Genomic DNA, 14,789 nt, shown 5'->3' with positions numbered 1-14,789 from the left:
AAAAAAATCTCTGCTGGATTCATGCTGGTGTTCCCAATCCCAGCAGCAGTGATACAGTGATTTTTGATGATTAAAAGCTCTCTCCTCAAGTCTTGAAGCTCCCAAGGGCTTCCTCAGGGCAAAAGACAGACAGAACCTGAAACTGGGGGACAGGAGGTTTTCAAATAATTCAAAATAATTATTTCTGGGATGCAGATCCTGTTTACACTGGCAGAACTACACCAACGTAACAGGAGAGACCCATGAAGTTGTATGTTCTGGTTTGTCTTTTTCTGTTGGCTGTATAGCTCAGTGAGTTAGGTATCTGGCTGCAGAGCCAGAGGTTGGAAGTTCCATTTTCTGCTGCACTTCCCAGAAGAAGCAGCAGCCTGTATAGCTTGGGGCAAGCAGCACAGTCACAGAGTACCCCCAATGGAAAGGAGTCATGAATTGTTTATTAGAAAACCCTGGGGAGGGTTGCCATAAGTCAGAATTGACTTGATAACATGTTGTTCTGTTTTTCTAACACTGGTGATTTTTATGATGTCACTTGTAATCACTGATTTGGTTTTTGATTGACTTGTTGAATTTATAAGAACATCAACAAATATTTATTTATAAATTTATTTATTTATTTTATATATTTATTGCTATTTATTTCATTTAAAATATTTTTACCCTGCCTTTCTTCTTGAAAAGGACCCAATGCTACTTACAACAGTGAAATACAATATTTGACAATACTCTGACTGTTAAGTACCTTTCCACAGCAAACCATACAAGGATGAGCAGTGAACCATAAATGGATGAGCAGAGATGGGACCAGAGGAAGGAAGGATCAGCAAAGGTGGGACCAGAGGAAAGAAGGGGATCTGTGGGCTGGAATGCAACTCACATTGCATCCAGCATAAATAGTGAACTCCCAAATCAATTTGCAGCCCCTGTTTGAGCACTGATTGCTATTTCAAATGTAATACATGCTTAGAATCAAATTGAATTGTTCCAATTCAGCTTTACATTGTTATCACACAAATAAAACCTGCTTTGGGAGGAAAAGGGGCTGTACCAATTCAAACCAGCCCCTTGTGTCATGCAGTCAGTAAAATACTTTGAATTCATTTGTTTTATAAAATGGGGCAAATCTTGCAGTATTTTACTATGTAGTCACATTCTAACTAAGGGTTAGCAGAAGTAAGGGTAGAGCAATTACTACTGCTAGTGTAACCACTTGCCTTTAGGCAGGATGTAGGCTCCAATCAGACACATATTTGAGAAGGAGGCTTAACACTGGAACTTCTATTTTAAAGGGGAAACACCTAGTTCAGTGAAGAGACACAATCAGACAATAGCAATCTGTCCTATTTCCTTGCTCTGCAGCAAAGGCTTGAAAAGAGGAAAGACCTCTGGCTCTCCCTTCAGGAGACAGAATATCCTCTGAAATATGCCCCAACCATGCCTCTACTTGGATTCATATGCTTCTGAAGTGAATGTGAAAACATGCAAGAAAAAGTAGAAAGCGGCTGCTCCTCTACTTCAGGGATAATGTGAATCCACTCTAGAGTTTTTGTTTGTATATGAGGGGGTGCTGATACATTTGAGCCTTGCCCAGGAAAAAATGAGCTAGGAAGCTATAAATTGCAGGGTGTATTGGCCAATTTGTCTGTATTCAATGCTGCAAAAATCAACTACTTATGATTTTAACTTATCTTTCATGTTCAGGTTCAAAGTGAACATGACAGCACTTCCAGAAAAGTTTAACGTGGAAGAGCACAGGGCCATAATCAAGTTCCTGTTTCTCCAAAGGAAAGTTGAAAAGCAGATCCATGATGAAATGTCACAAACTATGGGTGACAGTGGCCCTTCATATGCAGCAGTTAAACTGCTGGTTGTCGATTTTAAAACTGGCTATTTCAAAATATTAATGTGCTTTATTGACAAAGTTGAGGCAAAACATCAAGGAAGAAGGTTGAGGAAAACTCTCCAAAGGTGTCATTCTTTTGCATGACAATGCCTCATCACACACTGCAGGTGAAACAATGCCAGAACTGACCTCCTTAGGCTTTCAAGTGATGCCCCATCCACCCTATTCTCCCGACCTGGTGCCTTCTGACTATTATCTGTTCCCTAAAATGAAAAAACACCTAAAGACGACGATTTGGGAGTGTTCTGGAGGGAACTAATGCTGCAAATGAGTGGTTGCACCAGCAGTCGGAAGAATTTTATTTGCAGAGACTTAAGAAGCTGCAGGACAGGTGTCACAAGTGCATTGACTTCCTGGGAGAATATGTAGAATAGTGTGGCAGTTACAGCTTCCTAACTCAATTTTTTTCTGGGAAATGTTCAATACTTATCAGCACCCCTTCCTATAAGAGGAACCATCCAGAGTGCTGAACCCTCTGCTCAATATAGGTTCAGCACTTAGGCAAACATTCACAACACCCTTAACATCAGCTCCTACTGCTGCCTACTCACTTATCCTCTGCGCAGTTCAATAGAAAGCATTTCAGTACATGGAAGGAGCAGCTGTTGCATTTTGCCCTTTATTCATCGGCATTCCTTCCCTGGGCAGTACAGCCCCACTGAATCAAATCTTCCCTGCTGTGGGACAGCAGGGAGGATGTCATCCAGTGAGGCCATCCACACAGCCCAGAGTTTGGGAGTGGGGGCTGAGAGAGAGGAAGCAGCAAGTACACATTCCCTCCACGCAGTGGGTCCTGCTTCTCAGCAGCAAGGACTGGTCTCGCCTTGGTCGCTGGTGGCAGCCATGGATTGTGCACTTGCAATCTACCTGTTTGTATATTCAGTCTCTCTGCAGGATGGATGAATAGGACCATCAAGAGCAAGGAAAGGCTTAAATTATTTGTCTGTTTGTTTGTTTATTGAATTTGTATCCCGCACCATCTGTCAACCAGGCCACTTTGGGTGGCTAACAACAGTATGAGCAACAATATTAAAACACAATAAAAAAATGAATACATTAATAATTAATAAATTAATAATGTGGTAGCTTTCTGCACACTCAGCCTGCATCTGCTCTGGCACCTTTTCTCACTGGAAAAAGAAGGAAAAAGTGGTCATTCTTTGGAGGTAGAGCTGTCATTTCTCCGTGCTCTATTGTCCACCCTCTCTCTCTCTCTCTCTTTCTTTCCCTCCTGTGGAGGACTTGCCTGGTTGGGCCCTAGTCTCCGCAGCCATGCCAGCCTCCTATCATGTCCTGCATTTTGGGTACCACCTCACTGAATGAAGAGTTTGGGTGAACTCAAATGCCGGCACATTCCCACGACACTTCTGCTGCTCGGGATAAAGGCATTGTCCAACTGTGGATTTGGTGGGGATGCTTGCCATGGACCTGTAGAGGGTTTTGTGAGAGGAAACAGCAAGGGCGGAGGAGGCGGGCGGGGAGGGGGACTCAATTCAACCTTCTCTGCCGGGCTGCCCAGCAACTTTCTCTCTTCCTCTCCTTCCTTGTGTGTCTGTCCTGTGTGCCATTCCCTCCTTGCCAATGATTGGTGCCCAGGGAGGGTGAACGAGAGGAGTGAAATAAGAAGAGCCATTGCCTTCCTCTGGCAAACCGCCTTCCCTCCCCACACTCAGAAGTGGGACAACTTGTCGTGAGAAGACGGGTTGAGGGGAGGGAGGGCCGGCGGTGGGTGGGTGGGCTCACGGACGGAGGAGCTCTTCTGCCCTCCTTCTTTAACCTTTACTCCAAGGGCAGCGGAGAGGAGGAACGGCTGCTCTTGTACTGTTGCGCACCCCCTCTCTGCACCCAGTCGGGTGCTTTTCCTTCAAAATAGAATTGGCCGCGCTGAGCCCCCTTTTCCTCAAATACTGTACGTGTTTCACGTCATGTAACGGCGAGGTCCCTTCGGTGTGGGGCGGGCTGGGAGTGCTTCAGGGGAGGCTGCGTGGGGCACTGGCGGAGCCACCGGGCAGGTGTGGGTCTCAGCTGTGGCAGGGGCGGAGCTGCTTTTTTGGCGGGGGCTCCTGCCTCTCCTCCGAGCGGGCTCTCTCTCGCGCGCGAGCGCCTTTGTGTTGGCGCGGCTGAGGGGAGCGAGCGAGCGAGCCAGCCAGCGAGCCGGGACTCTTTCAGCAGCGAGCGGAGCAGCCACTGAGCAGCGGGCGCCGAGCTTTAAATGAGCATTAAGATCGCGCGGGGAGAGCGGCGGCAGCGGCGTGGGCTGGCTCGGACGGAGCGCGCGTGTGGAGGAAGGAGGCAGCGAGCGCGTCCCCTCGGCTCCAGCGGCGGCAGCGGCAGCGGCAGCAGGTCGGTCGGGCGCTGGAGCGGAAGGCTGGCGGGAAGGGGCAGAAGTGCGGGGGGCAGAAGAGGGAGAGAGCCAGAGGTCCAAGGAAGAGCTTGCACGACCGCCGGCGGGGCGAGGAGGGGGAGGAGGTGAAGGAAGAGGAGGAATGGGCGCCGGGGGAGGTCCGGAAAGGCAGAAGGCAAAAAGGTCCTCTGAGGTGCTGTGGGCAAGAGCGGGAATGGGGACCTGGAGCGGGTCTAATGATGGGGCGGTGGGTTTGAGGAATAGAGGGGGAGGGGAGGGAAGGGAGGGGGAGGCTTGCCCGAGGGTGGTGAGGGGGTGTCGGGGGTCAGCATGTGGTGAGAGGGCACCCTTCTCCCTTGGCCCGCAGGGCTCCCCATGGCGCTCCTGCTCGGAAATCCGGCCCTCCTGCTCCCGACCTTGGTCTCTTTCTTTGGAAATAGTCGTTCTTTACCAGCTCCTTGTTTCGAATTGCGACCCTCACTCACTCCCCCCCCCCCGTTTAACTACTTCTGTCACGTCCCTTTTTTTGCCGGTGACAGCCCGAAGTGCCCGCTACCTGTTTGCTTGCTCGGTTTTCCAGCAGGAAGGTGTGTGTGTGTTGGAGACCTCAGAAGGCGATGATGGGTTGTCTTGTTTCCATCCTTGGCGCCTGGTGCCTTGGACAGGGTCGTTCCCCGCTGTTTACACCATTGTCAAGACAGAGGCGCGGGTTTTTTCCGGTGTGCACAGGTTTCCCTGCTGGCAGTCATTTCTACCTGTGGAATTTACCTGCCCTGCACAGGTACTTTGCACCCTGTTTTGGTGTGTAAGGGCCCTTGCCATCGCTTGAGATACGGTCCTTGCTGCCATACATTAAAATAGGGGCCAAGAACCTACATCGTGGGAAATATTCGTCACTCTTGAGCAGCATCATTAGGTATTTTGGAGGTTGGAAGTCACAACGAACTCCTCGTCGGGCTTTCAGAAAACAAATAACTCTGATTTACACTCTTTTACTGTGAACGGCGACTTTAATATGATCCTCAGAAACGTCCACTTTTTGTACAATGTGATCACACGAAAAGGTTTTTGTAGAGTTTGATCATAAAGAAAGATTTCTTCGATACAAGACAATTGTGTAGCATTGGAGAAGGGGGAGTAGCAAGTGCTGATACCCTAAGTCAGCAATAATAATAATAATAATAATAATAATAATAATAATAATAATAATAATAATAATAATAATAATAATAATAATAATAATAATAATAATAATAATAATATAAACAACTAAAACACCCAGCTCTGGGACATGAAGTGACATTTGTAAGGAAAGTTCCTTATTTAAATAAGACCAGAATTTATGACTAGGAGATGCCTGTTGCTGCATGAACGACAACTGTTTGCCATTGATGGTTTGCTTAGTATCAGACACATGTTGGGAAGATAGTTGCGTTATCAGCCATATGCAAAGCTTTGCCTCTTTTCTGTGCTGATTGTTGGTCTCTTCCTGTTCTCTCCCGTTTGCACTCTTCATGCACAATGATATCAACAGTGACACACAATGCCTGAGATGCTCCTGAAAGCAAAGAGCTTTGGTAATGAAGGTCACTGAACAAGCATTTGCCTAACACAGCCAGACTCATTCCTGCTACCCACTTTTCCCCTGAGGCAGGATTCTTTAAGGAATTGAACTCTAGCCTAACCTGAATGTACCTGTAGAGTGTTGGGTTGCAGAAATTAACTATGAATATAATTACATCCATGTAAGACTCCCAGCCAAGCTGATATACTGAGTTCTTCTCAGTTCCCCCAACTCATATTTGCTGCACTTTTAGGGGGGTGATTTCAGACTAAGCTTTATCGAACTAAGTGGCACTTACGTCTGAGTAAATATGCAGAAGATAGCATTGCATGTAAACAAGGCTTTAAAAACACCTCTTTTTTGAGCTTAGTAGCATTCTGTTCTCTTGAAGTAGATAGTCATGCTGCATTAGCAAAAAGTCAATATTAATGTGAAATATTACATTTATACTATAAATATATGCAAAAGAGATTTCAGTGAATCTAAATGAATAATGAATGATCAATAAATGATTCTAAAATTCTTATATTGATTCAGAAACCTTCTTGTCATAATTTTCATTCATGTTATCACTGATTTTTGAATTTGGTACAAAGAAAAGAGATGAAACATCAGCAGCAATGTGATTATTAATGGTTTAAATACTCCTTCTTATGCGGAGTGTTGGGAATGTTAAACATTTCATGTGATGTTTCAGAAATTACAACTGAACAGCAGTGGATGACACATTACAATAGCAAACAGAACAGTGCATGCCTTGTTCAACCATGACGCACTGTTTTTTTTTTTTTTTAAATTGATGTCACTATTGTTTCAAAATAAATGAAAATGCTCAAATAGGATTTCACAAGAACAAGAAAACTTCACGGACATACATACATACATACATACATACATACATACATACATACATACATACATACATACATACATACATACATACATACATACATACATACATACATACATACATACATACATATATATATATATACATATATATATATATACACACACACACACACACACACACACACACACACACACACATACACATACATACATATATATATACATACAGTGTATATATATATATATATATATACACAGTATATATATATATATATATATATAGAGAGAGAGAGAGAGAGAGAGAGAGAGAGAGAGAGAGAGAGAGAGAGAGAGAGAGAGAGAGAGAGAGAGAGATGATTGTGGGTGGCATTTTATGTTGAACAGAAATTGCATTTTAGCTTTGTATTTAATGTCTAATTAAAATAGGTTACACCAGTTAAAAGTGATACTTTCTATGCTCAATTTATTTCTAGTTAGCCCCATTGAACTCAATGGGACATTTACATTGAGTAGGCATGTACAACATGCACTCAATATGTGAAATAATGGACAATTTATAGAAGATGTAATATAGGTATACTGTTTTATCAACAAAACAAAGCTTCTGAGGATTAAAGAGACTTTTGTTCACATATATTTTCAAAAATTCAATTTAAATTTTAAATAGAAATTAAATTAAATTTGAAGTTCAATTAAATTTGACTTAATATTTTCTTCACCAATGATGATTTAGATGAGATGAGATGAAATTTTTACCGAATGTCTTAAAAATGACATCTGTGAATTTTTGAGATGTTTATGGTAAATATATCCTAGATTATTTTTTAAATGAAAGTTAACTGAATTCATTTTATAGTAATTCTACTGATTTCAGTAATTGAGATTTAAGTAGTACATATGTTTTCCTTACTGAAATCTTAGGGACATTAAAATGCTGAATTTTGAGTACATCTTATCTGTGGCAAATTAACGTATTTCTAGGATAGAACATGTGTGAAGAGAGATATGATTTGGGGTAAATTGGGATGCTTAAATCTTATTGAATTCAATGAGATTTTAAATATATACTGTACATAGAATTACTGTATAGCCAAACATTTTAGATGCTGACATATGTACAAATAAATATATTGCTCTTTGCATCCATTGTCTTTGAAAAAATAAACAAACCAAGGATTAGTGATTTAAGCTGGAAGAAGATCTCATATAACATATTGAATCAGAGAATGATTTGTCCTTCAACTACTAGGAAGAGAGGCTGAAATAAATCTATCATAACATTAATTAGAGCATGACCTTTTCGCCACCGCATTCTTCTTTTCTTATTTGTTGACTTTTGATAGCTAGAAGCAATGAATTACTAATCTCAAAGAAGATGATGTCATCACATTCTTCCACTTCATTGATCATCAAAATAGGACAATAATGGGTTCTGAAATATATGCCCCATCTTCTTAAAATTCCTTTTTCCTTCAAGGGACAACCTGTCCTGTAGGGCTGTGTTTCAAGGAGAAGACTGAATACAGTGTGTAAATAAAAATATACATTCTTACATTTAAGAAGATAAGATGCAGTGGTCTGTGGATAGTGCTATGCTTTTCACATGTATGATTTGATTCAAAGAGAATATTGTGAACTGAAAATGTATGTTTCTGCTTTAAGCCTAGTATTTTAAAATATTTCACTAAAGTATTCTAAGAGAATAATTTTCACAAACTGGAAGCAATTCATCATTTCTTAGCTTGATATAACACTGGGTTATGGTTAACATCTAGAAATTACTCTTGCTTTTTTAAACATGTTCTAGTATAGTTCAAAATATAATATCTGCCAATAAATAGTCTTGAAAATATTGAATTACTAATTGTATCAACATTGGTAAATGCACCTATAAATGCCTAAAATATTACAAGAGATGTTAGTTCAATTGTATATTATCTTTTTTTAAGGTTTACGCAATAGTATTAAACTAGGGAATCAAGTCAAATAAAATCTTCCTCCTAAGTAAACACACTTAGAGACAGTGTCGTAGGAGTGGTACAGTGCACACTGAAAATTGAAAATTAAGACATATGGTATGGAGGTTTGGTTAGTTTCTCTTCAGTGCTGTGTGAGTTTTCAGAGTTTACAACACTTTTTAGCACCTTTCAGGGAACTATATGAAACGACGGCATACATTTGGAATTATTCTGGAATGGGAAAAGAAAGGACATCAACAGAAACACTACAGAAATAATGTGTTGAGTCAACAAAAACATTTTCTTGCAAATGTGGGAGGTCTCTTTTCTGAACAGGGTCTTCCCATTTTTTTCCCTTCCTATTTCAAGAAGAACTATCTGGGGTTGATTCGACTTCTTTGATTGCCTGGTTTGTTTTTTACATTTTTTCCCATACCTCATGCATGTTCCGCTGCTGTATTAAAAACAACCACAACAAGATAATCAAAGGTTCTTCTACCAAAATGATGAAGACTTAGGAATGATTGTAAACATCATATAGTAAACCCAATGGGAGGAAGGATGTATAAGAGAAAGAGTTATAAGGAGGCAGTACTATAGGGCTCCTCCCACAGGCATCAGCTGAAGTAACTGATAAACTGGATTTTTCCAAGACGTAAGATTTGGAACACATATTCCTCTGTTTAGCATACAATTTTTTAGTGTGGATGATTTTACATTCCATTTCTACAATGATACATGGATGCTATATGTACAAAGAGAACATATTAGATGTCAGCCATAGACTCCTTAAACTGGAACAGTCACAGAATAGTATGGACATGTTCTGAGGCTGTGAACCTTAAGCCCCTCTGAAATATCAGTTCACTTCAATGGAGCTTGTGTTGAAGCAGGCTACATCTTTTCCTTGAAGTAGTATAACAGCCTAGCATACAAATCCAAAGCACTGTAAACTAGAAGCTAAGAAAATGACACTCTGAATTATGAACATCACCTAGTAATGTTTTTTTCTTCTTTCAGTTGACTTGGTAGCAAAAGGTTGCTTGGTTTCAGAATAGAGTATAATATTTGTATGTTTTTAGACGATCATGTTTTCCAAACAACAGTAATCCTAAAAGAAGAGTTGTGTTTAAATTATTGTTTCAATATCATTGATGAGCAGACTACAGTTTATAAATGCTTTTTAATTGTGAAGATGGTGATGATGATTAGATTATAAGATTAGAGGACTTTAAATTATTCAGAAGTGTTGTTATTGTTTGGATCTTATAGGCGGGATATAAATAAATAAAAAATAAATATATCGGCAAGATTTTAAAGGTTTAATTTAATTCTTTAGTATGTAGGAGGCAGTGGAAGACAGGAGGGTACTTACTGCTGACTAGACATTATAGGAATGCACTGTCAGATTGTACTACATGTTGTTTCAGGCTGATAAATTTATCCTTATGGAAAGTCTGGTCTTCCCAGAATTGATTATCAGATGATCTCCCTTGATATAAGAACAGAAATGCAACAAGAGTAGGCCGCTCATTTTGTAATGTACAGTGGTGCCTCACATTACGGCATTAATTTGTTCCAGTGAAATTGCTGTAGAACGAAAACGTCGTAATGTGAAAATTAAAAACCCATTGAAATGCATTAAAACTCCAATGGGCTAAAAACTCACCGTCCAACGAAGATCCTCCATAGGGCGGCCATTTTCGGTGGCTGTCTTGCGAGGAATCCATCCCAGAAAACAGCAGGGAGCCATTTTATTTACCCGGTGGCCATTTTGAAACCGCCAATCAGCTGGAGGAAAATGTCGTTTTGTGAAGAATCGGTTCCCGAAGCAGGGAACCAATCATTGCAAAGCGAAAAAAAGCTTATTCAGGCCATCGTTTTGAGGTCTCAAAAGCGATCGCAAAAGCATCATCGTAATGCGGTTTCGTTGTAATGCGGGGTAATCGTAAAGTGCGGCATGATTGTATCTCAATTATCTGAGAAAATACACACTTAACAAGCAAGGGATAGCAATGCTGCCTGTGCCTCCTTGATTTTAAAGCACTGAAAAGCTTTACACACTTTTTACAATAAACCTTAAAATCCTTCTGCAGCTAACCTTTTTATACTATAACATCTTTTAGGTCATGTACTCGAAGACCCACAGTTCTTCACTAAGAAAGCTCTTAAATGTAGACTCACCATCTACTTCAAATACAAATTACAATTCCCATTCCCACCCATCCCCAATAATTTACTGAATTTAAAAAAATTGAATGTTTTGGGGATGTATCTGATATGCATAACACATTATAAAATGCATGTTGAAAGCAAATAGTGGATTTAAATATTACTTTTCATGAATTTTAGACAAATGCCAACAGCATTCCTATAACTTTGCCTCTGTGACATTTCCAATCTTTCTTGTATGCTTAGAATACGAATAATTACAACTATGACAAATAATAATTAATTCTCAAGTGATTTCTTGGTCTGGAGATGACTGCATGGAGCACAAGGTTTTTTTTATTTTAGAAAGTCATTTTTGTGACAGAATTCATTTTAGAAAGACAAGGTCACTTGCAGTCATGTTAAAGAAGACAAAGGATTAGATAATAATGTCTTGTGGCATTGTAGTGATCTAATGATTACAGACAAGGTGCACTCTTATTATATTATGTAAACCTTTAAATACTCCAAGGAAGACATATACAAAAATCTGCAGTTGCTAGAAGTTTTTTCAGATGATAGGTTATAATGTTTTCAGTACCTTTTGAAAGCAGATATCTACCAGAAAAGCAAGCAAAGGAGTACATATGATTTCAGGATATTTGGAAAAGCTTAATGTCAAAACAAAATGGATGAGTATGTCACTTAACCTTTTTGCTTACCATTGTTAAATCAGACTACATCTCAATTAATAATGTTTAACTGATTCTTAATTTATTATTTTCCTGTCCTGTTGGTTGAATTCAGATGAAACCTGGAATCCCAGAGTATTGAATGACTTTTTAAAAAAAATGTCTGGATAAATAAAACATTCCACCCAAAATTAGAAGCAAGCTGCACAATTAGTGCCAAGGTAGAGTCACATTGGGACTCTATGAATACCCTGATCTTTAGAATGTAATAAAATTCAGGTCCACTCTAGTGGCATGATAAATTTTGTGTTTTAGTATGTTTCTGTAAAACATGTTAAAACATAAAATGTTGACATTCAGTTAATGAGCTGCTTTATTTTTCTGTAACTTGATAGCAAACAACAATGGTGTTAATAGCATCAGGGAACTATTAACTTTTGGAATTAAATGTAGATATTCATTCATTTTTCTCTTGCAGAAGTAAGATTATTTAGTATATTTCCCAGGGAGTAAGTTATATCAGATTCAGTGAAGCTTATTTCTAAGTAGACATGCATAGGACTGCATTGTTATTTAGATGATTTCACTGATTATATTGTAGGAGATCTTATATGTTTAGAACTAGTTGTAAGTTACTTTTTATTATACATCCTATTACTTGGTTGGGAGTTGGGGGCACTGCTTTACAGTGGTTCTGCTCCTTCCTGGCTGACCATGTCCAGAGGGTGGTGCTGGGGGACAGTTGCTCTGTGCCATGGCATTCATGTCATTGGGTTCCTCAGGGCTCAATACTGTCCCCCATGCTGTTTAACATCTACATGAAACCTCTGGGAGAGGTCATCAGGAGGTTTGGGTTGAGGAGTCAGCAATATATTGATGACACTCAGCTCTACCTCTTGTTTTCCACCAATCCAGGTGAGGTGGTTTCTGTGCTGAACCCGTGTCTGGACCTGATAATGGACTGGATGAGGGTTAATAAATTGAAACTCAATCCAGACAAGATGGGAGTGCTGTTAGTGGGTCCCTCGCCAGACAGTCTGGAGGGCTATTTCCCTGACCTGAATGGGGTCACACTTCCCCTAAGGGACAGGGCCCGCAGCCTGGGGGTGCTCTTGGACCCCAGTGGAAGCCAAGGTGGACTCGGTGGCCAGGGGCGCCTTCCTTCAGCTGTGCAAATTGTACCAGCTATGGCCCTACCTGGACGAGTTACACATGCACTGGTAACATCTCGTATAGATTATTGTGATGCGCTCTACGTGGGGCTGCCTTTGAAGGTGGTCCAGCGACTGCAACTGGTCCAGAATCGAGCTGTGTGGCTGGTGAGTAGTGGGGCCACTAGGGGACATATCAAGCCGATTCTTATTAAATTACATTGGTTACCAGTTGCTGCCTGGGCCCAATTCAAAGTGCTTGTTTTGACATATAATGCCCTAAACATCTTGGGCCCTGGATACCTGAAGGACCGCCTCCTTCCATATGAGTCAGAGTGCCCTTTTGAAAGAGCCGTCCCTCAAGGAGGTAAGAGGGATGGCTTGTAGACAAAGGGCCTTTTCGGCAGCTGCCCCAAGACTATGGAATGCTCTCCCGACTGAGATTCGTCTGGCACCGACACTGATGACATTTCAGGACCAGGTCAAAACCTTCCTGTTCCAGGAATTGAAATAATATCAACTATGGGTCCTCATGGCAATTTTAATTGTTTTACCTTTTTATTGTATTTTAATTGTTGTAAGCCACCCAGAGACCTTTGGGTAGAGTGGGTGGAATATGTTAAATGAATGAATGAATGAATGAATGAATGAATGAATGAATGAATGAATGATAGATAAATAAATAAATAAATAAATAAATAAATAAATAAATAAATAAATAAATAAATAAATAAATAAATAAATAAATAAATAAATAAATAAATCTAGTTCTAGCATATTACATTTTCTGTGTTCTTTGTTTATTACAAATTGTTCATGTAGTTCATTATGCCCTGTACAAGAAATTATGCTCTAAGATATTATAGCTATGAATTTTGAAAATGAATTCTGGTTGTATCCTGTTGTACCCATCTACCAGTGGAAGTGACCACACTGGTGGAACAAATCCTTCCACAATATTTCACCACAAAACTGGTTCAGAGGGAGAATCTATAGAGCAGATCTGGGATATTATGAAAGGATGCATATGGACAAAGGAGAACCTACGTATTTTATGTAGGTGAAATTCTGTTTGTGTGCGTTTAATGGAAACCATTGTGTATCTTGACCTTGCAGGATCTTTTTGAGCCATGTATTTTAGTGTTCCTCAACAATTTAAGTTGCTAAGAAACCCACTATGTGTTGGGTATATAATTTTCATTGAAAATGCCATCATAGCCTACTCAGTCAAATCTTACTATAAATATTTATGTCCCCCTAAAATATCCAATTTCATACATCTTGTTCAAAATCAGTTGTACTGAGTTATTTTGTCGAGATTCCTGTAAAAATACATTTCACCATTGAAAAACTGATTAATTAAGTTTTAATGAATAAATTCATGGCATTACTTTTGAATAATATTTGAAGAACAGCACTTGATTTCTTTTCGTGGGAAAAATAAATTTTCTTCTGAAATGCAGGGGTACTGAAAATACATCTTAATGCATCGAAGTATGATTAAACAGGTGAAAATAAGTGAAAATTCTTAAAAATTAGAAACTATTGAGAATTTCTGGGCTCTACCTTCTCTAGGAATTACGTATTTTAAAATAGTAAACAGGAAAAGTGTTTTTAAAAGTATTTCATAAGTATCAAGAGTACACTTTTACACTCAGAAGTACATTTCACTAAGCTTAGTGTAATCAGTAAATTTACTAAACCTCCAAACAAATATCTTTATGCTGCCTTTGTGGATTTTTCATCAGCCTTTGATCTGATAGACAGAGAATGCCTATGGTGTAAATGGGGAAAAACAAACATTGACAAGAGACTCCTGTGGCTTATACAGCAACTGCATAAAGAAAACATGATGCAAGTGCATGTGGGCTTACAGGGGGCTCTGTCACAACAGGTTTGCATTAGTTGAGGGGTGAAACAACGCTGTATTTTAGCACCTTTTCTCTTTAACTTTTATTTAAACTGCTTCATCCCTCAAATGGCTTCCCCCTCATTCTTCCCTCCAACCATTGGCTCTAGGAAGATCTCAATATTGCTTTGTTCTGATGACCTCTGAACAAAATTGGTCTTAAAAGAATGCTGTCCAAATTTGGGCAGCTCTGTAAAGAGGAACGGCTAACAATCAACTACAGCAAAACAAAGATTATGGTCTTTGGAAAGAGCGCCTCTAAGCAAAA

At 39.8% G+C, this 14,789-nt stretch overlaps 1 protein-coding gene across 4 annotated transcripts in view; it reads left to right on the top strand.

Moving 5' to 3' along the window:
- Positions 1-14,789, top strand: part of SLC6A1 (solute carrier family 6 member 1) — a 155,320-nt gene that overhangs the window by 21,154 nt on the left and 119,377 nt on the right. Inside the window, exon 1 of one of the 4 annotated variants that reach the window (XM_072989731.2) lies at positions 3,558-3,809. The exons of 2 other annotated variants lie outside the window; for them this stretch is intronic. The gene's annotated coding sequence lies outside the window, so the exon portion shown is untranslated. Of the gene's footprint in view, positions 1-3,557; positions 3,810-4,007; positions 4,244-14,789 lie in introns of those variants that run through there. One more of the 4 variants, XM_020802559.3, reaches the window with a different exon arrangement.

The sequence above is a fragment of the Pogona vitticeps genome, chromosome 2 (genome assembly GCF_051106095.1).
Source record: "Pogona vitticeps strain Pit_001003342236 chromosome 2, PviZW2.1, whole genome shotgun sequence".
Taxonomy (NCBI): Eukaryota; Metazoa; Chordata; class Lepidosauria; order Squamata; family Agamidae; genus Pogona; species Pogona vitticeps.
Note: the sequence above shows the minus strand (reverse complement) of the source record. Positions and strands in the feature narration are given on the sequence as shown.